This window comes from Camellia sinensis, chromosome 5 (genome assembly GCF_055761805.1).
Source record: "Camellia sinensis isolate YWXY chromosome 5, ASM5576180v1, whole genome shotgun sequence".
Taxonomy (NCBI): Eukaryota; Viridiplantae; Streptophyta; class Magnoliopsida; order Ericales; family Theaceae; genus Camellia; species Camellia sinensis.
In genome coordinates this window covers 203,197,903-203,224,131 of record NC_138965.1, presented here as the reverse complement: position 1 = coordinate 203,224,131, position 26,229 = coordinate 203,197,903, and the positions used below count along the sequence as shown (strand labels likewise).

The 26,229-nt window shown below is 42.7% G+C and overlaps 1 long non-coding RNA gene and 1 pseudogene across 2 annotated transcripts in view; one reads left to right on the top strand and one right to left on the bottom strand.

The window, feature by feature from the left end:
- The window catches only part of LOC114271786 (uncharacterized), a 192,054-nt gene that overhangs the window by 66,056 nt on the left and 99,769 nt on the right, over positions 1-26,229 (bottom strand). The window lies entirely within an intron of this gene.
- Positions 1-26,229, top strand: part of LOC114293466 (protein CLAVATA3 INSENSITIVE RECEPTOR KINASE 6-like) — an 87,032-nt pseudogene that overhangs the window by 16,908 nt on the left and 43,895 nt on the right.

Below are 26,229 nucleotides of genomic sequence, written 5' to 3'. Positions count from 1 at the left end.
GGTTGGTCAAGAGGCGAGGCAATGCACAACAATGCACATGCGACCTAAGCATGCAAGCAAACATACAAACATGCAATATAACTACATGGCACACACAATGCTAACAACATAACATGCACAACGTATTGAAACATGGCATACACAATGCAAGATGGACTTACACCAATGTGAGTGAACCTCAGCCGCACCCACATCAGTGGCCATAAGATGAAAATGAAATGCCTCGAAATGCGTGCACACGGGCACGTAAACCGAGGCAATGGCATATGCAATGCAATGGCTAAAATGGCATATAGAATGCAACATGGACTTATACTAACATGAGAGAGCCTCAGCCACACTCACATAAGAGGCCGATGGATGAAAATGAAGTGCCTCGAAATGCGTGCACACGGGCACGCAAACCGAGGCAATGGCATATGCAATGCAATGGCACGAAAAATGATATGCAAACATGCTAATGGGATTTCAGCACTGAAATGTGGGGGAAAACAGCCCCGAAATGAGGCGAAAGCACACCCGATGCATGGAATAGTCCCGAAACATGAATTTTGGCACCCGAAATGGCCTATAGCTATACCAAACATGCACAATATGGACATGCAATGAATAGACAGTAGCAAGGAAGCCCCAAAATAATCATTTTTCCAGTTCAAAGCATGGCCAAACAGCAAACATGAATAGGGCAAAACTAGTATGCAAAAATGGCCCTAAATATGAGATTATGAAGCAACTCACAGCTGCTGACTTCAAACGGGTTAGGGCCCTTCAACAACATTGGAGAGGGGCCCAAAATATGCACATTTACAGAACTGTAAAAACCCCAAAAACAAACATAGGTATGGCTAAGCTCTTATGCAAGAAATGGGCCAAAAGGTGGCCAAAGAAGCAAGTATACAAAAAATTCATCAAACAGCCAAAGACCCTTAATGAAACATGACAAGGGGATCAAAATATGGCTGTTTTTAGTTCGGACCAAAGTCCAAAAACAGCAACATCAGGGGCTGCCAAGGCATGCAAAAATGGGACCCAAAAGAGAATATAAAGGCAAGTATAGCATGGAGGTCCCAAACAGTGTTGAGTCATTCTTCAATGTTGAAGAGGGGCTCAAAATAAGCCTATTTACAGTTTACATCATGCTCCAAAACATATTACACATAAGCCAAAAATAACATGCAAGATTAGGGCCTAAAGGAGAGATAAAGAAGGAAGTGCTAGCTACTGTCCTCAAACAGCAAGAGGTCCTCAATCAAACATGAAGAGGACCTCAAAATATGATGATTTATAGTTTGGGTCGGAGCCCAAAAATGCAAGAAACTATGGCTTAGATATGAAGCAAGAAAAGACTAGAAAAGGGAAGAGGAGGACTCACCCTTGAAGACCAGCAAACCAGCACCTCTTGGACCAAGTTTAGGTGCTCCTAAGCTCTGAGGAACAGCCTCAAGTTGCTGCAATGGAGTAAGGATGCCTTGTGCTATGATTTGATGAAGAAATGGCCCAAGAACAAGGGTGTTTGATGGTTGAATGGAAGAGATAGAGCGAGATATATGGAGGGATGTATATATCAATCCCAGCTGGTTTTTCTAACCTAGTATAAGGAAGAAGAGAGCTTCCTTTATAGAGCCAAGGGAGTAAGACTTCTCTTAGAAGCTTCAAAACCAAGAGCCAAGATCCTCCATACACGTGTATGGAGGATCCAGTCTGTGCCCTCCAACTGGCACAGCTGGAATCCACTCAATCTGCAGAATGCTCCGGAAGGTCATCGGCTAGCAAAAATGGTCAGTCGGCTACTTTAATCTGCCGGTCGGCAATCTATTTGGCCGGTCGGCCATCTGTTCTGGCCGGTCGGCCATCTATTTGGCCGGTCGGCAGGAAAAATTTGCTCTGCAGGTCCAACTTCAAACGGGCATAACTTCTTCATATGAACTCCTTTTCAGGTCAATCTTATGTCCAAATTGAATCCCCGGAAGTAAGCTTTCCCATGGCACCAGCCTTTCATCAAAATTCCAACTGTACAAAAAGTTATGCTTGTTTTGGTGAAGGCTGCTCAGTTTCGGCTCAACCGGGATGATACCCAACTTCAACCAATCATATCTCCGCCCTCCGGACTCAGATTTAAGAGATTCTTCAGTGAAAAATGAATCCCCAGAAGTCTTCTTTCCAATGGTGGTGACCTCATAACTAAACTCCAAGTGTACAGATAGATAAGCCCGATTCAGCGAGGGCTGCTTGACTCGCTTCTACTCGGATTCATGCCGAACTTCTCCCAAACTAGTTTTCTCCTCTCCTTTCCTCTCTTCTTCAACTCCAAACCCCTAAAAAAAGTGTTTTTAAGGATTTGCCTCTCTCCTTGCCGAAGAAACTGAACATTTGCCCTGCACACCTTTCTCCGCCAAGCAAAACATCAGTGGTGCCCAAGTCTTAAGGGCGGTCAAAAATGGGGTGTCTACAGTTGCCCCTCTTTGACAGAACTCGAAAGTCATAACAATGACGGGAGTGAATGTCAAAGCCCAGAGACGACCCATTTTTGACAAGGCCGAAGACTTGGACAAACAAACAAAATACCGATAAATAAATGGTTGTGCCCACAGGCTGCCTACGTATCCCTTTGCAAGGAATCAAACCAGCGTAGTTCAGGGGCAGGATGCAAATGATATGCAGGAAGACTTTGATAATTGGACTTATGCGCCACGCGAAGCCAGTTTGCACTCAAAACAATGCAATGTACTAACAAGTACAAGTGAGGTGCGCAAAATAGCGCGAATGTAGCTGTGATGAAGCAATTATGCAAAATAAATGCAACATTTTAAGCGAATGCTATGCCAGCAAGTAGACATGAACCAAACTACATCTCATGCAGAAAGGATGTAAGAGAATTATGCAATTCTCACGAACAAGTGCGTTAGATACACAAAAGTGAACGAAGTGTGATAGATACACTAAGTGGACAAACATGCGTGATAGATACACAAAAGTGAAGAGAGTGTGATGGATACACTAGGTAAGCGTAGTGTGATGGATACACTAAAGGTGAACACAAAACGTGATAGATGCACCTAGTGAACAAGTATGATAGATATACTGAAAGCGAACACGAAGTGTGATAGATGCACTTAGTGAGCAAGTATGATAGATATACTAAAAGGGAACACAAAGTGTGATAGATGCACTATGTGAATAGAGTGTGATTGATACACTAAAAGCGAACACAAACTGTGATAGATGCACAGTGTGAACAAAGTATGATTGATATACTGAAAATGAACACAAAGTGTGATAGATGCACTATGTGAACAAGTATGATAGATATACTAAAAGGGAACACAAAGTGTGATAGACGCACTATGTGAACAGAGTGTGATTGATACACTAAGAGCGAACACAAAGTGTGATAGATGCACTTAGTGAGCAAGTATGATAGATATACTAAAAGGGAACAAAAGTGTGATAGATGCACTATGTGAACAGAGTGTGATTGATACACTAAAAGCGAACACAAAGTGTGATAGATGCACAGTGTGAACAAAGTATGATTGATATACTGAAAATGAACACAAAGTGTGATAGATGCACTATGTGAACAGAGTGTGATTGATACACTAAAAGTGAACACAAAGTGTGATAGATGCACAGTGTGAACAAAGTATGATTGATATATTGAAAATGAACACAAAGTGTGATAGATGCACTATGTGAACAGAGTGTGATTGATACACTAAAAGTGAACACAAAGTGTGATAGATGCACTATGTGAACAGAGTGTGATTGATACACTAAAAGTGAACACGAAGAGTGATAGATGCACTAGGTGAACAGAGTGTGATTGATACACTAAAGGTGAACACGAAGTGTGATAGATGCACTTAATGAACAAGTATGATTGATATACTAAAGGTGAACACAAAGTGTGATAGATGCACTTAGTGAACAAGTATGATTGATATACTAAATCAATGAAGTGCGATTGATACACTGAAAGTGTGATACAGAAAACGAGAATGTGTGTGATAGATACACAAAATGAAAGAAATGTGATTGATACACTAAGTGAAGAGAGTGTGATTGATACACTAAATGAGAATGTGGGTGATAGATACTCAAAGCGAGTGAAGTGTGATTGATACACTAAGGCAAATGAAGTGTGATTGATACACTATATGAATGAGAGCGTAACTGAAGCGTGATTGATACACTAAGTAGATTAGAGTGTAATTGAAATTAGAGTGTAATTGATACACTAAGTGAATGAAGTGTGATTGATACACTAAGCGAATGAAGTGTGATTGATACACTAAAGTGAGTGTGTGTGATTGATACACGAAAGTGAATGACCTTAAAACGGAACTTCTTTGAATGAACCGTGCATACAATATCGTGCATGACTGAGGAAGAAACTTGATAGGTATAATGCATTACAATGCAAGTGAAGTGGGTGCATAAAAATGTAAGTGGAAGAGTGTATAACCTTGAAGCAGGATTGATCTTGCGCCTGAGGTAGAGGTACACTCATATTTCGGAGCATTGATAAGGCCCTGAAGAGGTACGTCCGGAGTACAATCACGGAATTTTCTGAAGTTGACACAAACTCAGATACTTTGATTTTCGCTCTTTTGTCTTTGCTTTGCAGTTTGGAACCATCATAGCTTCAGATAGGTCCTGGTTTCACCGTTCACACTTATCGGGGGTGGACCCTGCAGTTTTATGGAAAAAAGAATCTTGTTTTGCACAAACGTGAAGGATGTCACAGCACTCTGAGCACAAAACGATTTATTTTTGAAATTGAGAGATGAGTTTTCGACCAGGTATTGAGCCTACGACTGAACACAGCGAGAAAGACTCAACAACGGAAAACAAAAGGTAAACAACCTAAACACGTCGAGACACGCTCGGAACGACTCAAAGCAAGAATCGAGACAAACAAAACAAAAGACACGACACACAGACGTGCACAGGGAGCCTGTTTCACCGGGTATTATTCCCACCCTTTCTTATTTGTGATTCTCACATCACTCGGCTCTCAAGCTCGGTTTTTCTCTCAAAACCCTTTTCTCGCTTTTTCTCTCAGCGCACATCTCTCTATTCTTTAATCTCTCGTTTTTCATCCCTCCCCTGGGTGGTTGATGGATAAACAGGGAGTCGTGGGCCCTTGCCTCTGGTATTCTACCAGCTTTTGATTCTTGTTCACAACAGTGAATTCGTCCCACAGAGGGGGTTGCGCTACAACTGGGTATGTAGCAAATCTGTAGCTGACATCAGTTGATGATGCTCTGCTGGGAGGTTCGGACATGATCAGATCTGTCCAGATGAGGGAGTGGAATATCTCGCCCCATTCCAGTTCGTGCTTCGCACTTGTCTTGATACCTCATTGCTTGGAGGATGAGAGAGCTTTCAGCCCTTTGTTGTTGACTTCAGTTGTGCCCTTCTTAGCAGGTCGGGTGCCCTTCTTAGCGGGTAGTTGATGACGGGGGAAAGACAAAACACCTGACTCAACTGTGCCCCTAGTTCATCATTTTGACCATTTTTTTTTTGTTTTCTACGAAAACAATTTTTGACCAATATGAGAGTTAGATTAACACACTTGTTCGATTTTTGATTTGAAATCATGCAAGTCAGGCTATGAGCACTGAAAATTTTCTTTTTTTGGGTCCAAGAAATGGTCCAGTTTTTGGAAAAGATGGAACAATTTTCGAGAAAAGTAGTCAGCTTCAGTAAAAATTCTCAAAAACTATTTTTGCAAACGGCCAATGCTTAACAAGCACGGAACCCACTCTTGAGACGCACAACCTCGGATTTGGAGGAAAATTGCCCCCTTGCTCGAAGAGAGCTACATGGCAACGGAAAGTTGCCCCTTGTTTGCACGGCACCGCAGCGCATTGAATGGCAACGGAAAGTTGCCCCTTGTCTGAATGGCACCGTAGCGCATTATAATCAGTCCTCGAAGCGATGATTGCAACCGAACTCTCGGATACAGAGAAGGCAAAAATTATCAGAACCATTACATGGACACAATTGATTTTGAAGTGTTTTACGGCTGGACTTTGGAATGAAGTTGCCTACGTATCCCAAAGATGGGAATCAAGCCTTACGTAGTTCGGGGTTAAGGTACACTCGGGTATTTAACCTCTCCTTTTTAGGCTCTAACTTTTACCAAGGCGCCCGATGCGGGTTTTCGACCTTGCGAGCTTTGTTTTTCTTTTCTTTTCAATTCTTTTCATTTCTTTTCTTTTCATTTCTTTTCATTTCATTTTTTTTTTGATTTTCTTTTTTGTTCTTTTCTTTGCATTTTTTTTCTTTTTTGTATTTTTCTCTTGCTCTAACTTTTGCCTGAGTCGCCCTTCCGGGTTTTCGGCCCAGCGAGCCTCTCAAAGGGTAAAAGCGTAGTTTGGTCCATGCCAAATGGTTGTAGGATTTTGAAGCCATCCGTATCCAGGAAAGTGGCTGTTGATTTGCAAGAGGACTCATCTTCGGCTCTTCGAGCACGTCTGACATCTTTGCCCCTAGTTTGAAGGGTACTTCTGTTCTAGCTTTGCAAGCTTCTTCTGATGAGGTCTAGTCTTCTTGATCTGACTTTCTTGCCTCTTGTCCGAGGGCTGCTTCGAATCTGGCTACACAGGCCTCATATGGCGGTTGACCATTGAACATTCTGAATTTAAGTCTGAGGTTTGAAAACAAATGGACAGAATCTTGAGGCTGAGAGCGATCCTAGGCTGCACAATCTCAAGAGCGATTCCACACAAGTCTTCACAGGACTGCGCAAAACATTTTTCGAAAGTTTTTAAGAAAGCGACAAATCGCTCGCGCTGAAGACAGTGTGGGACCAATCTGGATCAAGCCAGGATCCTTCTCAGTACTCACATTAACAAACATGATCTCATTCATTAAGGGCTTAGCACGCCTATCTTTCCCTCAGTTTGATCAAATTTTGCAAAATCTGAGGAATTCCTTCCTCTCCATTTTTATCACCGCAGTGTTCAAAAAGGTTTTGAAAAGCTTAGGTCATTACAATGACTTCAAGGCACAGAAAAGGCACAGCTTCTAGTCAAATATTGCCATCTCGTTTAGAATTTCTAGCACAACTGGCACAAGGTAGAAGCAAATACAAGAGTGTGAAAATCACTGCTGTTCATTCAAATCTGTTGGCACAACTGGCTCCCCGGCAGAAACAGCCTCAAAAGGACAAACACAAAGCAAAATAGTGATATCCGAAGTAACACCCCCGGAATCACCCGACTTCTGTACAATAGGACTGACTCGATACAATGAGACAGACCCTTAATCGAAAAGACTGACTCAAAACAAAGAGACAGACTCAAAACAAAACCACAAAACTGACTCAACACCCAAGTCAGAAGCTACAAAAAACCAGCATTCGCAAATGCTCAAAACAGTGCGTGCCACACGCCACATCTGGAGTAAACTGAGTGCCGCCCACAAGTGGTTCATCCCCTGATCACATATTCGTACTATCCCCCGAGTTCACTGATCCAGTGGTGATAGACTTTACTGAGCTGGTGCGGCAATGACCTTGTTGTCAAACAAATCCTGTACATCATGGCGCAGACGAAAGTAGCTATCGGTCTCATGACCGGTTTGTTGGTGGTACGCGCAGTACTTAGTCTGGTCATGCTTTGCAGGGATAGGATCGGGTAGGGGGCGTTGTTCCAACGGTTTCAGATGTCCTTTCCGGAGTAAGACCTCTAGAGCCTTTGACAAAGGCATATGAAGTGGAGTGAAGACCCTCTTGACTCGAGGTGGATATTTGGTTTTTTGTGAGCTACTTCCGGATGCATCGGTGAATGGGGTAGCTGTTCTTGGTGTGGTGGTGGCGACCATGCCCACCCCGGAAGATCTTGCAGCTGCGTCACCGCTGGTGGTCGCATTCGAACTGCGGGTAAACGCCCTCCTGGGCTGCTCCTTCTCCTGGTCAATGAGGCCCTGCTTCATAGCATCCTCGATCTGTACTCCCATCTCATGCAAATCTGAAAAGGTAAGGAAGGGGAGCACGATCATTTTCTGCATTAGTTTGGGCTGGAGGTTGCGCACAACCATCCGTATCTGATCCTTATCTGTTGGCCTAATGGTCATCATTGAGGCCTTGGCCCTCCACCGAGCCACGAATTCTGAGAAGCTCTCCTTAGGCTCCTGCCTCGTCGTCTCAAGATCACGGGTCGTAATCTCGATTTGTGTATTGTATGAATATTGTGCGACGAAGGCCTCAGCCATCTCGTCCCAACTTCTCTTGACGTTATCCTCCAATTTGGCATACCATGCGGCCGCTACACCTGACAGGGTCCGGCCAAATAAAGATAGCTTCTGCAGTCTAGTGAGGCTCATTGGCCTTAGGACGTCTGAAAATAGTCGTAGGTGCACCATGGGATCCCCAGACCCGTCAAAACGATCAATTTGTGGCATCTTAAACCGATCTGGCAGCGTCACGGCTGCGTCAATGTATCCGTCTCTAATGTCCGGAATGGACTTCACACCTTGAGATTTCTTGAACAGCTTTTCAAGATTGTGCATTTTTAATGCCGCGGGCTCCACCTCGGGCTCGAAGGGAGAATCTGATTGGTTGATAGGAGTGGGTGCCTTGGATAGTTGAGGCAGGATCGGGGGTGGAGCTGGCCCGACTGGAATGTCCGTATCATCCTGGACATGGGTTGCCTCCCCGAGTATGGGAACTCTTGGTGGGGGAGGAGCCTGGTGTGAAGTAGATACTCCAGTTTGCTGCTCCAATCTGGCAATTGTCTCTGCCTGTTGGGCTATGACCACAGCCTGTTGCTTGGCGAATTCTGCTTGACGGACAGTGTCTTGCTGCATGGCTTTCATACTATCCTGGAGTTGGCGCACCATCTCTTCCAGACTTGACATACTGTTCTAATCTAACTGAGCAACCGGTATATCTGTGTCGGCAATAGGTTCGGCAATCTCAGCCTGACTGCTCAAAGATCACTGATCTGGTAGCTGTTGTACTGGTGGTCTGTGCCTGACTAGCCTTCTCTAGCCCTGATTACCCTTGAACTGAATCTCTGACCTGACAAAGTCTGTCAGCACAAGTCCGATGAACCTCGGGGGATATCGGAGCCTTCTGAAGCTATGGTTCCAGGACTACCCTGCAAAAGGGAAAACAGAGAGCATCTCAGCCTAATTTCACTGGAACAGATTTGAGCATACTAGGATAAATGTACCCAATACTGATCACTGTTTCCCAAATATCTTCCTGTAAACTGATACCCTCAAGTAAAACTGATTCCCCAAATACTGATGCTGATGCCCACAGGCCTGATGCCCAGACTTGTAAACTGGTATATGCATTCCTGTAGAGATACACTCTAAAAGCACATAGCAAGGAAGAGAGAGCCAAAACACCCCTATGTTGGGGTAGGGTTTCCCTGTCCTATTTTGTCAGGAACCAGGGTTTCACTATGCACCCAACAGTTTCAAACAACCTATCGGGTAAGCAACCTTTCCTAGTTTGGGATGGTCACTATGGATTCCGAATATGCACTAGGTCGAATGGTCAAAAAGGGTGCCCCGGTAAAACCGGGGTTTGTGTTCCCATACTGTCAGAGCCCATAACCGGTCAGCCTTATGGTCATGCCTTGACATGACAAGCCTCCGGCAAACCATTCAGGAATGGCAGATAGCAAACACGGTGTCCTAGGCGCGCCAATGCACATGCAATGCAAAGAAACACATAAGTGAAATCAAAACAGGATATCACGAGTTCGAGTCAAGCTCTCTAAACTCCCCAGCAGAGTCGCCAGAAACTGTAGACGCGCCCGCGGAGGGCCTCGCTACAGTTCGGACTCGATTTGTGTCACGGTTCTTAATCTGAACCAAAGAGTCCAAATCTGGCAAATCGTTTTGAGAAACAGATTTTTGAAAAAGTAGTGCCAAACATGGACTGCTTTGCCAGATACAGAGTCGCCACCTAAATATTTTTTATGGGAGAATTTAGGAAACCCTGACTCGGTGCCGAAGGCCACATGTCCGTCATCACCGGAGTTGTCTCGGCTCGGGAGCTTGGGTACGATCGGGGAAGGTCAGCTATGAGCACCCCCTTTCGCCCGGTCCGAAGACCGGCCTCTACTAACCGTGATATCCGTTTTTGAAAACTTTATGTGTTCTTAAACCAATTGTTAGCCTAGAATTACTATGTTATGCGCACAGCAAACAAGTATAGACCAAATCGCTTAAATTGGAACGAAACATAGCACGTTTGTTTTGAAAATGGTTTGCTACTCGCAAGTAGGCTAAAATGCAGGTTTTGCCACCCTCAAGTGGGCTTTAGAAAAGACGGTTTTTCCACTATCTGGTGGGCTTAAAACTCACAGTTTTAATGCATTATTCCAATTTATGTAATTTGACCTCCATCCACAGGCATTCAAGCAGTTATATCACATAAGCAGCTAGCCTCATGGTAATCATGCTATCATGGCAACATTCACACGCATGCGATATGCTAAAGCATAAAAGCTTACCTAGTACTCCGAGCCAAAACAGAAACTAGTTAGTAATCATATGCATGATCCTAGTTCATGTTAAAAATGGCTAATGCAACACATGCAAAGATGCAGTCTAAACAGGCTCGGCTATCCTAAAGATGGCATGTGAAATGCTGCAACTAACAAGTACTCAACTTGGAATTGAAATACAAGTGCAGTTAGCATGATGTGCCGAGCCCGGTGCATGTAAGACAAATGTATGGATGCACGCATGCTATCTTACTGTTATGCTAATTTAAATATGCCCTAGTCTACCATCATAAGCGGGTACATAAAAAGGGAGAAAGAAGTGGGGGTTGGAAGACATGCACACACGCACCCACATTTATTACAAGTTTGCCCTCGCTCGGAGGGACCAAAAGAATAATACAGTCCGAATGATAAATCGACTATCCTAGCTAATTAATTATTACAAACCCTTAATTAATTAACAAAATAAATGCAGCAAGAAGGTGGCCGCAGCCCTGCCTTGGGATGCGTGAGTGATGCATGCTCGGATCCGTCTCGCCTGGAAAGCCCGTACCATAACACTGCCACCTCTGTTTATACTGCCCTATCTCTCTGAAAATTGCCAAAACTCCAGGACTGGCTCCTTGCATGCTGCAGAGCACCACCGGCTAGGGGAAATTCTCACCGGCAGTTCACAACTTCCATCGGTTGTTTATTGGGTCACCAGCATTTCAAAAAGTACCGGTCGGCACTAAATTCTGCCGATCGGCAGAAGCTCCCTGCAGAAGACAGTTTTGACAGCAACAGAGAATAGACAGCATATGGCATAGGATTTCAGGCACATGTATGCATGGACACACTCCCTATCATGTAATGGACTCAAGGGAACATGGCCCTCGACCCTCGGGCCACCAATCACGCATTTCGATGCATGATGGCCAAAGAGTCAAGTATGCATTTCAATGTCAAATGCAATGCACACAAAACATACAAGGGACCCAACCTCAATCATGGTTGGTCAAGAGGCGAGGCAATGCACAACAATGCACATGCGACCTAAGCATGCAAGCAAACATACAAACATGCAATATAACTACATGGCACACACAATGCTAACAACATAACATGCACAACGTATTGAAACATGGCATGCACAATGCAAGATGGACTTACACCAATGTGAGTGAACCTCAGCCGCACCCACATCAGTGGCCATAAGATGAAAATGAAATGCCTCGAAATGCGTGCACACGGGCACGCAAACCGAGGCAATGGCATATGCAATGCAATGGCTAAAATGGCATATAGAATGTAACATGGACTTATACTAACATGAGAGAGCCTCAGCCACACTCACATAAGAGGCCGATGGATGAAAATGAAGTACCTCGAAATGCGTGCACACGGGCACGCAAACCGAGGCAATGGCATATGCAATGCAATGGCACGGAAAATGATATGCAAACATGCTAATGGGATTTCAGCACTGAAATGTGGGGGAAAACAGCCCCGAAATGAGGCGAAAGCACACCCGATGCATGGAATAGTCCCGAAACATGAATTTTGGCACCCGAAATGGCCTATAGCTATACCAAACATGCACAATATGGACATGCAATGAATAGACAGTAGCAAGGAAGCCCCAAAATAATCATTTTTCCAGTTCAAAGCATGGCCAAACAGCAAACATGAATAGGGCAAAACTAGTATGCAAAAATGGCCCTAAATATGAGATTATGAAGCAACTCACAGCTGCTGACTTCAAACGGGTTAGGGCCCTTCAACAACATTGGAGAGGGGCCCAAAATATGCACATTTACAGAACTGTAAAAACCCCAAAAACAAACATAGGTATGGCTAAGCTCTTATGCAAGAAATGGGCCAAAAGGTGGCCAAAGAAGCAAGTATACAAAATATTCATCAAACAGCCAAAGACCCTTAATGAAACATGACAAGGGGATCAAAATATGGCTGTTTTTAGTTCGGACCAAAGTCCAAAAACAGCAACATCAGGGGCTGCCAAGGCATGCAAAAATGGGACCCAAAAGAGAATATAAAGGCAAGTATAGCATGGAGGTCCCAAACAGTGTTGAGTCATTCTTCAATGTTGAAGAGGGGCTCAAAATAAGCCTATTTACAGTTTACATCATACTCCAAAACATATTACACATAAGCCAAAAATAACATGCAAGATTAGGGCCTAAAGGAGAGATAAAGAAGGAAGTGCTAGCTACTGTCCTCAAACAGCAAGAGGTCCTCAATCAAACATGAAGAGGACCTCAAAATATGATGATTTATAGTTTGGGTCGGAGCCCAAAAATGCAAGAAACTATGGCTTAGATATGAAGCAAGAAAAGACTAGAAAAGGGAAGAGGAGGACTCACCCTTGAAGACCAGCAAACCAGCACCTCTTGGACCAAGTTTAGGTGCTCCTAAGCTCTGAGGAACAGCCTCAAGTTGCTGCAATGGAGTAAGGATGCCTTGTGCTATGATTTGATGAAGAAATGGCCCAAGAACAAGGGTGTTTGATGGTTGAATGGAAGAGATAGAGCGAGATATATGGAGGGATGTATATATCAATCCCAGCTGGTTTTTCTAACCTAGTATAAGGAAGAAGAGAGCTTCCTTTATAGAGCCAATGGAGTAAGACTTCTCTTAGAAGCTTCAAAACCAAGAGCCAAGATCCTCCATACACGTGTATGGAGGATCCAGTCTGTGCCCTCCAACTGGCACAGCTGGAATCCACTCAATCTGCAGAATGCTCCGGAAGGTCATCGGCTAGCAAAAATGGTCAGTCGGCTACTTTAATCTGCCGGTCGGCAATCTATTTGGCCGGTCGGCCATCTGTTCTGGCCGGTCGGCCATCTATTTGGCCGGTCGGCATAATGTTTGGCCGGCCGGCAGGAAAAATCTGCTCTGCAGGTCCAACTTCAAACGGGAATAACTTCTTCATATGAACTCCTTTTCAGGTCAATCTTGTGTCCAAATTGAAGCCCCGGAAGTAAGCTTTCCAATGGAACCAGCCTTGCATCAAAATTCCAACTGTACAAAACGTTATGCTTGTTTTGGTGAAGGCTGCTCAGTTTCGGCTCAACCGGGATGATGCCCAACTTCAACCAATCATATCTCCGCCCTTCGGACTCAGATTTAAGAGATTCTTCAGTGAAAAATGAAGCCCCAGAAGTCTTCTTTCCAATGGTGGTGACCTCATAACTAAACTCCAAGTGTACAGATAGATAAGCCCGATTCAGCGAGGGCTGCTTGACTCGCTTCTACTCGAATTCATGCCGAACTTCTCCCAAACTAGTTTTCTCCTCTCCTTTCCTCTCTTCTTCAACTCCAAACCCCTAAAAAAAGTGTTTTTAAGGATTTGCCTCTCTCCTTGCCGAAGAAACTGAACATTTGCCCTGCACACCTTTCTCCGCCAAGCAAAACATCAGTGGTGCCCAAGTCTTAAGGGCGGTCAAAAATGGGGTGTCTACACCATCATGCATGGAAATGCGTGATTGGTGGTCCGAGAATCGAGACACATGCCCCTTTGAGTCACAAACATGATAGGGGACATGATTAGTGCATACATGCCTTTAATTGTGCTGCCATGGTTTGCCTTGCCCTCTGTTGCTGTCAATTGCAGATTCTGCAGGAACACTTTGCCGACCGGCAGTTCCCAGTGCCGACCAGCAATCCATTCTCTGCCGATAGCTTCACCAATGGCCGGTGGCCACATCCCACTGCCGGTGGCAATTCCATTCAGCCGATGGTGTTCCCCGATGTCCAAGGAAGCAGTCCTGAGGTTTTGGTAGCCTCCAGAGGAGTAAAGGAAGGAAAACAGAGGCAGCCTACGCATGGCGGTGCATTTCCGAGCAAGACCCGAGCACGCGCTGCATCTGGCACTCCTCCCGAGGCGGTTTACTGTCTTTCCTAGCTTAGTTAATTTATTAATTAATTAGGCAATTTGTAATATTTAATTAGCTCGCGTAGTTAATTAATTTGTATTATTTATTTGGTCCCTCCGAGTGAGGGCAAATCTGTAATAAGTGTGGGTGAGTGTGTGTATGTCTCCCAATCCCCACTTCTTTCTTCCCTTTTATTTACCTGCTTTGATGGTAGATTAGGGCATGTTTAAATAAGCATACCTTATGCAATGCATGCTTGCATTCATACATTTGTCTTGCACGCACCGGGCTCGGTACATCATGCTAACTGCATTTGTATTTCAATTCCAAATTGAATACGTGCATCAATTGGTTGCATCTCACATGCCATGTTTAGGTTAGCCGAGCCTATCTAATTGCATCCTGTATGTGTTGCATTAGCCACTTTAACATGAACTAGGACATGCATGTTTGCTAACTAGTTTACTATTTTGGCACGGAGTACGATGTAAGTATTTATGTTTTAGCATCCCGCATGCGTGTGAGTGTTGTCATAGCAGTATGCTTGCCATGCGGCTAAATGCTTATATGATAAACTGTTTGAATGCCTGTGGGTGAAGGTTAGATTGTTTGAGTTGGAAAAACTCATTGAAATCCGTGTTTTAGCCTACTTACGAGTAGTAAATTCCAAAGCACTTTTCAAAGCAAACGGATATGCAATGCCTGTTTTCAAATTAGGCAATCTAGTCTATACTTGTTTGCTGCACGCATAACATAGTAATTCTAGGTTAATAGATGGAATAAGAACACATAACGTTTTCAAAGTCGGATATCATGGTTAGTAGAGGCCGGTCTTCGGACCGGGCGAAAGGGGGTGCTCATAGCTGACCTTCCCCGATCGTACCCAAGCTCCCGAACCGAGATAACTCCGGTGATGACGGACATGTGGCCTTCGGCACCGAGTCAGGGTTTCCTAAATTCCCCCATAAAAAAATATTTAGGTGGCGACTCTGTATCTGGCAAAGTAGTCCATTTTTGGCACTTCTTTTCAAAAAATCTATTTCTCAAAACGATTTGCCGGATTTGGACTCTTTGGTTCAAGATTAAGAACCGCGACACAAAATCGAGTCCGAACTGTAGCGAGGGCCCCACGCGGGCGCGTCTACAGATACGAAGTCGACGTCGACAGTTGTACTTAACCAATAGGGGCCTTCCACGTGTTTATAGGAATAGCAAGCGATTCAGAAGCACAGCGTGACTGAATAGACTTTTTTTGATCGGGCAAATCGGTAACCCGGTGACAATTTAGGTCGGTTGAAGGACTGACGTTTTAGCTCGGCTGGTAATGAATAATCCCAATCATACTACGCAGATGGAATTAAGGAGCAATTGAGTGGGAGCTTTTATGTGCATTAGGGCCGAGCTAGGCCCAGGCATATCAATGGGTCGTGGTAAAAAAGGCTTAGCAGGATGGACCTTGTTGTTAGCTCGGTCCAAACATGTTATCAATCACCACAGTTGGAGTGATGATAATTAGCTCAGTCATAGTATTCGGAGCCGAGGTGCTTGGACTTCTTAAGGTAGACTTTGCCCTGTTAGCTCGGTCTAAACTTATGACGGCTGGCTCGGTCTCAACAGGACGAAACTGAGGTACAAGTGAAAGGAGAGCCGAGCTATGAGTTGCATGTGAAGACATTGGATTAAGTATGACAAACGACTAGTGTTAGCTCGGTCGTACTGTCAACCAACCGTGGTAAAACCATCTCACTTAGTTTAAGCAGTGAGGGGGGTGTTGAAGGATAAGCATTATCTTTCAGGAGTGTGATTCCTAGGATGACTCTACATGGAGGAATAAGAGTCCTACTAGAATTGTGCTATACGGAACCTATAAAAGCTCATGAAAAAACCTATGTAGAGGTAACACAACTTTGATTCTCGAATACATAGAGCTTTTGTCTATTTGTCTATTTTGCTGACTTAGGCATCGGAGAGGTATCCGGCACACACCAGCCGGCTAGCTCACGTTTGTGTTTTCAGGGAGTAAAGCGACGACGTTTGGAGGAGTGCAAACTTGATCAACAGGATTATACGAGAAGATTATTTCATGCTCGTACATTTAGTAACGTTTATGTTTACTACGGTGTGCAAGTGAGGCACACCCGGTACAAGTAAGAACTATGCAAAAATGGAAAAATTCCCACTTGCACTCCATCGATTTGCAATCATTTGCCATGTTTTCCATTTATTTGATATTCTCCTAATTTTATATGTTTAGTAACGTTTATGAACTCATTTAAGGTTTCAATTTTCCACTTCTAGACAACGACTCATCTTTATTGATGGAAGGATATATCAAATGGAATTCAAACTGTAAACCTAACTAGACCGAGACTCATTTACACTATGTTGCATTGTCAGTCTTTGTCTAATTTGTATTTGATTGGAGAATATGTAAGGGAATTAGAACTATAAACCCAACTAGACTGTGACACCTAATGAAGATTGTTGGATATGTTTGGTTGTATTCAATTAAATGGACGGTATTCCATGAGCGAGCACCTATGATGATGCTTGGTCAGTTATTGAGTATAACTGTCCCACTTTTTGATTTGAACATTTTGTCCTTTCCTGTACTAACCCAACACATGTGACATGCCACTACTAGTGCACCAAACTGCCTCCAGTCGCCTAATTTTTGAATCGAGGTAAACTTTTCCACTTGGATTCTAATAAAAAGAATTTATACCACCAATATATTCTAAATCTTAATATCAAAATCCCATAATTAAGTCTAATTGTGCGCATAATTAAATCTCTATTGTTTGTGTGGTACAAAAAATTTTAATATTTTATTTTGAAATTTCATTCTCGAAATAAATCCTGGTGCTAACATATGAATTTAGTTGATAGGAAAAGGCTACCATGTGCACCCCAAAGAGGGTGCATATAGTATTCACCTTATACAAGAAGTGTAAATTTTTCACATTATAACTTCACTATTCATAGCTTTCACCACAAAAATCAGAACTTCCATTCAAAAAATATCAAAACTTTCACCACAAAAATCACAACTTTTCTTACAATGTGCAAGTGCACATTGTAGCTGCACTTCCCTGACAGGGAATGTTCAGCCTTTAATTCATGGATTCTATTTTGAACCATTAGTAATGATGTTGAGCAATACGGTAGGAGAGTTATCTTGAATCCATTTAATAACTTTGGACGTACTTGAAAAGAAATGAAGCCTTAGTGAACTATGAATGATATCCTTTTTTGCGCAGTGTAAGTGTGAATTATGTAAAAAATGACACCATTCTCACTTGTACTCCATTGATTGAAAATTTTAGTAGATGAAGGGGGTTAAGTGTCACAAATTTTAGTTGGGATAAAGAGGCATGGGGCAATAGTTAAGAGTGGGTAAAAGTGTAACTTGCCCTATATATAACGACTCGCTACATTTGGCGAGTTACTATAGAAACCCTTAAAATAAGGATCGTACTAGTTAATCTGTTGAAGTTAATTTTTTTTGGGTTAATTATTCTCTAATTTATCTAAAAAAACCAGAGATGAGTTGCTTGTTGTATTTACCTTTTAAGAATTTGAATGTTAGGAAATTAAAAAAGACATCATCAAATCAATATGAAATGCAATGCATATTTATAGTACCAAAAAATCACATTATTCTGATATCCCAAATAAATAAATAAATAAATATCGTACCAACTATTTGGGTGAGTTGAATTGAATAAATCTGAAAAATCTATCAAACTCATGATTTCATGAATCAAGGTTTGATGGGAAAAAATTAGGGTAAATTAGGGTTTTAAATTCCTTACAGTACAGAATTAAAGAAACATCAAAGAAACCAAACCAAATCAAATCCTATAACTGAGTTCCTCAATCAAAACAAAAAAAAAAGATTAGATTTTAAACATTTAAAAAATAAAAAATAAAAATAAAAAAGAGTGAAAAAACAAAAATGAAAGATCACAGAGATCACGTGAAAATCTGAAAAGGGGCCGAGGATTCTCTCTTTCCCTATCTCCAAACACATGTGAAAACCTCGAGATACAAACATTTTGAGACATGGTTCAATGATTCACTACGTCAAAATTGGGCTTTAGCAGCAGTAATTTAGGACTGCCGATTATACTCGTGTCGGAAAATGTACAACCGTCGTAAAAGTTTAAATTACCGTTGTTAAAAGTCGACAAAAAACGGCAGTAATATAATACCAAAAACGGTGGTTCTTTATCGCCGTAAATAGGTTCAAATTTTTTAAAAAATAATTCTTTCTTCTTGCAACCCCCAAGTCTCGAACCCTTGACCTCTAATCTACACATACCAACCACTCCACCACAGCCACTCTATATGAAATATATTCCCTAAATAAATATTTAAACATTACTTTTTCTTTATTGTAGATAGTCATGTTCAACCTCTGGCCGCGCGTGGTCACTACTCGCCGGAGCTCCGCCGGCAAAGACCGCCGTCATTAACGGCGGTAATGAGAGGGCTTTAGTGGCGGTTTCGTTACCGCCGTTAAAAGAGGGCTTTAGTAGTAGTTTTTTTTAACGGCGGTTTCATTACCGCAGTTAAAGATACTTTAGCGACCATTTTTTTAACGGTGGTAACGAAACCGCCGTTAAAGATACATCAACGGCGGTATTAATTGCAGTTTCATTGCCGCTGTTAATAGTATCTTTAACGGCGGTAATGAAAACCGCCGTTAAAAAAACCGCCGTTAATGTCCTGTTTTGGCGTAGTGATTGTGAGTATTTTGAAACAGGAGACAGAGATCACGTGCCTCCAAAAAGAAAAGAACAAAGCTACAAACACTTGATCTTTCTAACAACTTCTTCCCTGGCGAAATTCCCCATTTTCTAGCCCACCTGAAAAGCCGCCAATATTTGTAAACATCAAACCAATCACTCATAAATTCAGCCATTGTGAATTTCTTTTTCCTTTTTTTTTTATTTTTTTTGGTTGATAGTATTGGGTTTTTATTTAATGAGGGTATTCGGGGCTTTGCAACGACTAGTCCCCTGGGTACTTGAAAAAAAAAATGAAAGAATTTTGTTTTTAAAAAATGTTGTGTGCGCGCTTTGTTCATGTTCCAGGGACTTGTCTTTCAACAATTTCAGTGGTCCTGTGCCAAGGCTTCTTGCCAAAACATTCAAGTAAGTTTATTTTTGGGGGGATACTTTTATAAATTGCTTCTCAAATTCAATATCCAAACATGGGCTTAAAGTAAAAACTGTCATTGTTGATTATTTTCTTTCATTGACATAGCCTTCTCGGAAACTCGATGATATGTGCAACTGGGAAAGCGCAAGACTGCAATGGAACAACAACGATGCCACTTTCCTACTCCATCAATAATGCACAGAGTAAGAAAATTGGAACTACCTCAGGGTCTTGTGTATTCCAATTCTGTTCAATTTTTTTTTTTTTTTATTCTTTTTAAACTATAGATATAAATAATATTTTGAATTTTAGTGGGGCAAAAGGGTGGACACAGCCTACTGGCCCGCCCAGCCCCTCAAACCCAAGTAATCAGTTTTAGGCTTAGTTTGGAAAGAAGGGGTGGGTTAGGTTGGGTTGGGTTTGAGATTATTTTAGTTACAAAAAGACAAAACAAGCTTTTTAATTTAATAAAGACAAAATATTACATTCAACTCATAATTATTGCATTTTTTCTTTCACAAAAAATCAAAAAAGCCAAAAAGTACTTCCCAAGCGAGGCTTTTTAGCACCAGGCTAAAATAATCAAAAAGCCAACCCACTTTCCAAACGAATCCTTAAGGGCTTGAAATATAGATATATATATTTTTGAGAATACAAAAAATAATTATATTAAAATAAAATAAACAACATAAGAAAAATAATAAGATTATAAGGTGAAACACTAATAAATCTCAAAATATGATGTTGTGAACTGTTGAGTCCATTTTTTTTTTTTATAAACCAAAAAGTCCTATTAAAGTGAAAATTACACAAAATGGTGGTTACTTATATGTTTGGGTTTAATTTTTTAGAGATAAAAGTGGATTTTTCCAAATGTGAAATTAAATATTTGGGCAATCCGCACTATATACGTTTTGAATTTTTCCTCCTTTTGAAACAAGTCCCACATTATGAACCAAAATGTAACACTCAAATAACGTAACACTCGAATGTAACACACTAAAAAATTGTTTAGTGTACTTTTTCCAAATATAACAACATAACACTCCAAACTCTTCCCAAACTTAACACTCAAATGTAACACACAAAAAAAACTAATTAATATATTTTTTTCAAACGTAACACTCCAATCAATATAATCTCAAACGTAACACTCTAGTGTAACACACACAAAAAAACTCCTTAGTGTACTATTTCCAAACGTAACATTCCATTATAATACAAAAAATACTAAAAAACTTCTTAGTGTACTTTTTTCAAGCATACTCATAGTTTAGTGTATTTTTTTCCAAACGTAACAACATAACACTCCAAACTCTTCCCAAACTTAACACTCAAATGTAACACAAAAAAAAAAAAAAAAAAACCTAATTAATTTATTTTTTCCAAACATAACACTCCAATCAATATAATTCCAAAGTAACACTCTAATGTAACACACACAAAAAAACTCTTTAGTGTATTATTTCCAAACGTAACATTCCAATCAATGTAATCCCAAACGTAACACTCTAATATAACACAAAAAATATTAAAAAATTTCTTAGTGTACTTTTTCCAAGTGTAACTCATAGTTTGAAATTATACATTTGTCCAAAACTTATTACGGAAACCCACATCATTTTTTTAGAGTATTACATTTAGAAAAAGTACACTAATGAGTTTTTTGAGTATTACATTGGAGTGTTACCTTTGATAAAAAAAAAATGTACTAACGGGTTTTTTTGAAGTCTTATATTGGTGTGTTACACTAGTGAGTTTTTTTTTTTAGTGTTATATTTGAGTGTTACGTTTGGAAAAAATATACCGATGAGTTTTTTTTTTTTTTTTTTTTTTAGTGTTACACTTATATTTGAGTGTTAAACTAAGGATTTTTTTTTTTTTTGAGTGTTTCATTTGAGTATTACGTTTGGAAAAAATGTATTAAGGATATTTTTTTAGTCTTATATTGGAGTGTTACGTTTGAATGTTACATTGGAGTGTTATAGTTTAAATTATATGTTTATCCAAAATTTACTAATGAATTTTTGTATTCTTTTTAAAATGTTTGAAAAATATCACATTTCAAGTAATTCCAAATAAAAAAGATTCCCCTATAAAAATTAATCCCAAATTTAATTTTCATAGATTGCGTATTTTACTTTTCTAGCATAAACGGAGAAAAAAAAAAACATAATAAAAAATAAGGGTATAACCCAAAATTAATTTCTAAATAATATATTAAATCTCACTTTCTAAAATGAATAGGACTAATTGATTTATAAAAAAAAACTATTGGGACTAGAATCATCATTTTTAAAGATGAGATTTATAGGTAAAATTTTCAAGATTTTAAAAGATCAACCAAACAATAACAAAATTTACCAACAAAATCGATTATGAACTAGAAAAAACCTACCAATCTCTCATAGATCTACTCATCTATTAAATGAAACAATCTTGAAAATAGTCATTGAAGTTCAATCCGGGCCGATTGATTATTACATATTACATAATATATAAAAAGAATTCTTTTCTATGGATTTTCTTATCATGGGTGAGAGGGAAATTTATGAGCTGGATTGGACCGTGATAATGACCGGGCAGATTATGGGCCGAACATGTTGTGGGCCGTGGTAGCTTGGGCTTAGCCGGAGAGGGTTGTGCTCGGTAATGGCCCAGGACCATGCTAGGTCCAAGCTACTTGGCTTGTTTATATAGGAACCGAGCTAATTGGGTAATTTGACCGAGATAATGGAAGCCGGTCCTGTTCCCATGGTTCGCGCTTCAACCCGGCTGGAAAGGTCTTCGGTTTACCAGCTCGACCAGTTTTCAGCTCGGCTATGTCGGAATGCAACTGAGCTCGGACGTCGTTGAGCTCGGCGAGCGGAGCGCTCTAGCTTGTGCAACACGGCCGTTGGCAGCCGAGATGATGTAGCCCGGTTGTCGAGGTCCCGGTATGTGGGCTGGCAGTTTGGTTAGGTGATGATCAGCTAGATTTGTGCTGACAGATGGGATAGCAGCGCCACGTGTCGAGAGACTAATGGGAATAGATTTGGGGCGCAGAAGGTATATAAGCGAGTCTGCGCCCCCCATGCTTGACAAATGAACATTTGGTGAGATATACACTTACACTCAACTCTCTCCTCTCAATCTATCCCTGTGTGTGTGTGTGTGCTAACTTGATCGTCAGAGGGGTTTTCCGGCTACACATTGCCGGGTAGCTCACCGCCGTTATGCTTGCAGGTCGATCGGACAGATAGGAGCTTGGAAGAAAGGAGTACGGGCTTGCCTGAGTATTTGCTCCCCGTACAATTGGCGCCGTCTGTGGGAACTTGACAGACAAAACCTTGTCTTCCAAGCACATCTGATCGCTGTCCATGGCGAACAACGATGAGATTCCGTTATCTGTCATCGACGGAGTTACCCTATAGTCAGGCAGACGGAGAGAAGGACATCCCGCCATCCTTCCTATGGCGGACCTGGAGACTTCTCCAGGAGAACATTCAAGAGACGCGCAGGATAAGCGCAGAAGAAGCTTTGGTCATTCACGGAGTCCAAACGGTCACTGGCGGCGGAGAGAATCGCATGCCAGACGACTGGAACACAAGCTAAGGGACCAAGACGCCGTCATCCGACGAATGGCGGCGGAGATGGAGGATCTCAAGCGGCATGTCAAAGGGAAGGGTGTAGCTGGAGTGGGAGACCACAGTGAGCGCACCCAACCCCGCTGTTCAGGCAGTTAGAGCCAGCGGTGTACTCCGTCCATCTCAATCACCAGAAGTTACAAGGTTGGAGATTCCGATGCGCGCGTAGAGAAGTCCAGCGCACAAGATAGCACCTATCAACCCTCACGTCCAGTGACGACGTCGAGGTATTCTTATTCCACTCGTTCAGAGGATTTGCGGGTAGTCTTGAAGGAACGGGCTCGCCGACGGGAGGCTCAAAGGGTGCCGACATTCCAGCGGCTATCCTATGGGGTTCACGCCAGTGAAGAGATCGAAATGCCTCCTCCCCGCCTAGCTGCGCCTCTCCTTTTAGACACAGACTTGGCGAGGCTGAGCGCCACTCCTTTCTCCCTAGAGATAGAAACAACACCGCTTCCGACGGGCTTCCACCAACCAAAGTTCACACTCTACGACGAAAAAATCGATCCATATATGCATGTAAGCCACTTCCGATAGGTCATGGCCGGACATAGGCGAAATGACGCTCTTATGTGCCTTATCTTCCCGTCAAGTTTGGGCGAGCTGGGCTTGAAATGGTTCGAGAGGTTGCCGGAGGGAAGCATCGAAAGGTGGCAACAGTTGGCGGAAGCCTTCGTGACACGTTTCAAGACCAACACCAAAACGCCAAAGGAAGTTGACCACCTTCTCAGTGTCAAGATGGAGCCGAGTGACACACTCAAGGCATACAACTCCAGATACTGGGAAACTTTCAATGAGATCTTAGATTGCCCGGTTAACCTGGCAATCACTCAATATAAGCGTGGTCTCCCGGTCGGACATAAACTGCGGGACTCGCTTACTATGCACCAGCTGACATCCATGGGCCAATTAATGCAGCGCATCAACGAGCACATCCGAGTAGAAAATGATGCGGCAGCGTCTACCGTGAATGCAACTCCGGTAGCAACAGACAAGAGGTCGGCTGGCAAGGTGCACGCGGTCGGACAGGAGACCAACCGTTCAAATGATCGCGCCGAGGAATCTGATCGAGGTTCAAATCATCGAAATTGGGGCAGGGGTCGACAGAATGACCGAGATAAATACCCTCGCGATGACGTAGCTGATACGAACAGAAGGTTGAAAGCCAGGACAGGCATCACCAGGGTCTTTAAGATTCTAATTTATCGCATACTTAGTGAAATTCGTGACGAGGATTATGCCTGGTTTCCTGCTAAGTTAGGCGATGCGTAGAAGGGTTTCAATCCACGGTACCGTTGCACATTTCACCGGGAGTGTGGACGCTGGACAGAGGATTGTTTGCCTCTGAAGCAACACTTGGAGGAGCTAGTCGCAGTCGCCGGACACTTGGACCTTTACATTGATGGGGGTGTTAAAGCCGCGCATCCTACTCCGGTTGATCCGCGTGGACCGGATGACTTGGAGGCACCCCCTCAGGGCATTGTTAATGTGATCCACGGCATTGTGAAACCGGCGCGTGTATGTGAACTCCGAGGTATGATAAAAAAAGTGGAGCACATGAGGGAAGTGTTGTCGGTCCAACCCGTGATCAAAAGGGGCAAGATCGAAGAAAAAGACGTGATCAGTTTCTCCACAAGGGACCTAGAGCGCATTCAGACGCCGCACAACGATGCCTTAGTGGTCACACACCGCGTCAAAAAATTCGATGTCAAACGCATCTTGATCGATCAGGGAAGCTCGGTCGAGATCATGTATTACGACGCATTCAAACAGCTCAAGTTCCGGGATACAGACTTGGCTCCGGCAACTTCGCCACTGGTTGGTTGCAACTCACAACCTGAGTGGCCTTTGGGAAACATTATTCTGCCGGTCAAAGCGGGATCCGTAGTCAAGCAAGTGGAGTTTTGGGTATTGCAAGTGCCGTCCACATACAACCTGATCCTTGGAAGGGGATGGCTTCACGCTATGCAGGCCGTAGCGTCGACCTACCACCAGGTGATGAGATTCCCTTCGGCTATGGGGGCAATCGAGGAAGTTTGGGGCGATCAAGTCATGTCGAAGCAATGCTTCGTGGTAGTCAACGAGAGCCGAGCTGCCAAAGGCTTCGTCCAAATGATTGAGGAACTAGAAGACTGGGGAGTCCTTGACGATGTGGGCACTAAGGCTGAGGACAAGGCTGTTGAAGAATTGGTGAAAGTTCGGATTGACACAGAAAGTCCAAACAAGTTCTTCTTGCTTGGCTCAAGCCTTACTGCCCAAGAAAGGACCGATATGATGAATATAACAGCTTTCCACTACCTAGAATAGACCAGCTTGTGGACTTAACAGCTGGACATAACAGGCTCAGTTTCTTGGATGCCTACCGCAGTTATGATAAGATTGCCATGCATGGCCTCGACCGCGAGATCACCTCATTCACTACATCGAGGGGACTCTTCTGCTACCGAGTCATGCCTTTTGGTTTGAAGAATGCCGAGGCAATTTTTCAAAGGATGGTGACCAAGATGTTCACTCCTCTGCTAGGCCGGACAATGGAGGCTTATATAGATGATATGGTGGTTAAGAGCCGGCATCGCAGACCACTTGTCTGACTTGGCCGAGATGTTCGCCATTCTCAAACAACACAAGCTACGCCTGAATGCGTCTAAGTGTGCCTTTGGCGTGGGATCCAGAAAATTCTTAGGTTTCCTAGTCACAAACCGAGGCATCGAAACAGACCCCACACAGATCAGAGCCGTACAAGAATTAAAGCAGCCTCGCTCGGCTAAGGACGTGCAGCATCTGGCTAGAATGGCCGCCGCGCTTAACCGATTTATAAGCCGGTCATCAGATCGCTGCCGCCCTTTCTTTTAAGCTCTGAAATCAAAGTTCTCATGGGATGAAGAATGTGACCAGGCTTTGGCCGAGCTCAAGGAGTAGCTGTCTTCAGCGCCCCTGTTGGTCACACCGAAACCCGGCGAAGAACTCTACCTTTATTTGGCTATTTCTCAGCACGCAGTCAGTGCGTGCTTGTCCGGTCATAAGGAATCAAGCACCTCCCCATCTTCTACGTCAGCAAAACCTTGCTACCGGCATAGTCGAGATACT